This window comes from Zalophus californianus, chromosome 7, assembly GCF_009762305.2.
Source record: "Zalophus californianus isolate mZalCal1 chromosome 7, mZalCal1.pri.v2, whole genome shotgun sequence".
NCBI lineage: Eukaryota > Metazoa > Chordata > Mammalia > Carnivora > Otariidae > Zalophus > Zalophus californianus.
Window position 1 is genome coordinate 28,038,789 of NC_045601.1, and position 3,005 is coordinate 28,041,793.

The 3,005-nt window shown below is 49.6% G+C and overlaps 1 pseudogene; it reads left to right on the forward strand.

Moving 5' to 3' along the window:
- The first annotated feature begins 1,161 nt into the window (after positions 1–1,161).
- LOC113927415 lies at positions 1,162–2,544 on the forward strand (annotated as a pseudogene).
- Positions 2,545–3,005: the final 461 nt, after the last annotated feature.

Sequence of the window (3,005 nt, forward strand, 5' to 3'; positions counted from 1 at the left end):
TCCCTCTGTCAGGAATGGCTGGACCCCACCAATCCTTCAAGGTCCCCTCGAGTGTTACCGATACCTCGGAGACTTGAAGCCCCTCAAGTCGGAAATAATTTCTTTCCCCCACTGAACTTGCCACTTTTTGTCTATAATTCATCTTGCACTTACCATGTATTGTGTAATAATGTTATCTTTTATCTATGTTCAAGATTTGAATTGTGATTTATTAAATTACATTCATTTGAGCAATATATTATACTACATTGTGTCCTAAAAAATTTTTTTTTAATCAGATGGTCTAATTCCATCTACTCCTCCTAAATTTGTACTTCCAAATTACCTATTCTTTATGTAGAAACAAATGGTGAGAACTGGCCTCACCTAAGACATTTTTGTAAAGGGAAACACCCAGCATTTAAAATGCGTCTTTATGTAGGCCAGGGTTGGTCCCTACAGCTACTTTTCTACATACAAGACACAGCATCAGAATTACAAGGGTGTTTTCCAACGTGCTTCCAACATCATTTCTCAGAGTGATGACAGAGGCACTGGGCAACGGGTCAGAAAGACAGGATTCACGTCTGACTTCGTTCTTAATCTTTAACTTGTCTGGGCCCCAATTTCTTCATCATATTGTGACATTATTGCACTAGATCACTGGGAGGTTTTGGTTTTGGTTTTGGTTTTTGGCTTTGTTGTTTCTTTTGCTTGTTTTAATTGCGGTAGGAGCAAAGACTTCTTAAAAAACTAAAGTGGGAAGAGGGGCCATACTAGATAAAAGGGAGCTGCCATGGAGGGAGTTGGAAGAATGGGCTTGAAGCTGGCCTCCCGACCCTCACAGCAGCACCCTGAAGCTCTTTTGCGGCTTGAACCCCAGGATAGTTCCTGAGGACACACTTTGAAATGATTAAACTAGGTCAGGGTTTCTTAAGCATCAGGCATACACATACCAATTTAGGATTTTTTGCCAGAATCAGCATCCACTCCATGCTATTTATTCATTCATTCATCCATTCAACGAAGACTGAATAAGGCCCTACTTGGTGCTGGGGTTCTGCAAAAACAAAGCCCCTCTGTCGGGGGAGGGGTGGGGATGACATTCTATAGAAGCCCTGTCTCAAGGGGCGAGGAATCCAGACTCTAAATTCACACAGATCTGCTGGCCCGAGCCTGAGTCCTGGCCTCTCGTCTTACTCTCCAAACAGCATGAGCTTCACCACCCACTCCACTTTCTCTTCCAACTATCGGTCCCTGGGCTCCGCGCAGTCGTCCAGCCACCGGGTCCGGTCGGTCAGCAGCGTGGCTAGCGTCTATGCAGGCGCCGGGGGCTCAGGCTCCCGGATCTCCGTATCCCGCTCCACCAGCTTCCGGGGCGGCTGGGGGTCCGGGGGCCTGGCCTCGGGGATGGCCGGGGGTCTGGCCAGCATAGGGGGCATCCAGGGCGAGAAGGAGACCATGCAAGACCTGAATATGACCGCCTGGCCTCCTACCTGGAGAGGGTGAGGAGCCTGGAGGCTGATAATCAGAAACTGGAGATGAGAATCCGGGAACACCTAGAGAAGAAGGGACCCCAGGTCAGAGACTGGGGGCATTCCTTCAAGACCATTGAGGAGCTGAAGGCTCAGATCTTTGCAAGTTCTGTGGACAATGCCTGCATCGTCCTGCAGATTGACAATGCCTGTCTTGCTGCTGCTGACTTCAGAGTTAAGTATGAAACGGAGCTGGCCATGCGCCAGTCTGTGGAGAGTGACATCCATGTGCTCCGCAAGGTCATTGATGACACCAATGTCACTCGGCTGCAGCTGGAGACAGAGATTGAGGTTCTCAAGGAGGAGCTGCTCTTCATGAAGAAGAACCATGAGGAGGAAGTAAAGGGTCTACAAAACCAAATTGCCAACTCTGGGTTGACCGTGGAGTTGGATGTCCCCAAATCTCAGGACCTCAGCAAGATCATGGCAGACATCCGGGCCCAGTATGACGAGCTGGCTCAGAAGAACCGAGAGGAGCTGGACAAGTACTGGTCCCAGCAGATTGAGGAGAGCACCACAGTGGTCACCACACAGACCGCGGAGATAGGAGAGGCTGAGATGACCCTCACGGAGCTGAGACGTACGGCCCAGTCCTTAGAGATCAACCTGGACTCGATGAGAAACCTGAAGGCCAGCTTGGAGAACAGCCTGAGGGAGGTCGAGACCCGCTACGCGATGCAGATGGAGCAGCTCAACGGGGTCCTGCTGCACCTGGAGTCAGAGCTGTCCCAGACCCGGGCCGAGGGGCAGCGCCAGGCCCAGGAGTATGAGGCACTGCTCAATGTCAAGGTCGAGCTGGAGGCTGAGATCGCCACCTACCGTCGCCTGCTGGAAGACGGGGAGGACTTCAGTCTCAGTGAAGCCCTGGACAGCAGCAGCTTCATGCAGACCATCCAGAAGACCATCACCCGCAGGACTGTGGACGGCAAGGTGGTGTCTGAGACCAACGACACCAAAGTTCTGAGGCGTTGAGGCAGCAGAAGCAGGGTACCCTTTGGGGGGCAGGAGGCCAATAAAAAGTTCAGAGGTCAAAAAAAAAATTCACACAGATCTGGGTTTTTTGGGAGTCAGGTCTGCCCCTTTCAACTGTTTGAATTTGGGCAAGTTATGCAAATCTTCTTTGCTTTATTTTGGTTTCATGTAAAGTGGAATTCAACTCTTACAGTGGCTGTGAAGAGCAAACCAGGAACTACCTGGGAAGCACTTAGTATGAGCCTCGGCACGCAGCACTTCATAACAGCCGTTATTTTTTCTAATCTACTTCCCTTTTAACTTGAGTGATTTCTTTAGCCTCATCCTAAGTAAACAAATTTGATATACTAATTAGACACTTCTAACACACTTAAGGATAGAAGATTGTTCTTCTTCACACCAAAAGTCATTTCGGTTCCCCTAGGGGACGTGTGATGCATTAGGGAAGCGTGGTTGCCCGATTCCTTCTGGTATCACCAGCTCAGTCTCCAGGTGAAAGCAGTGGAAGGACCTCATTTT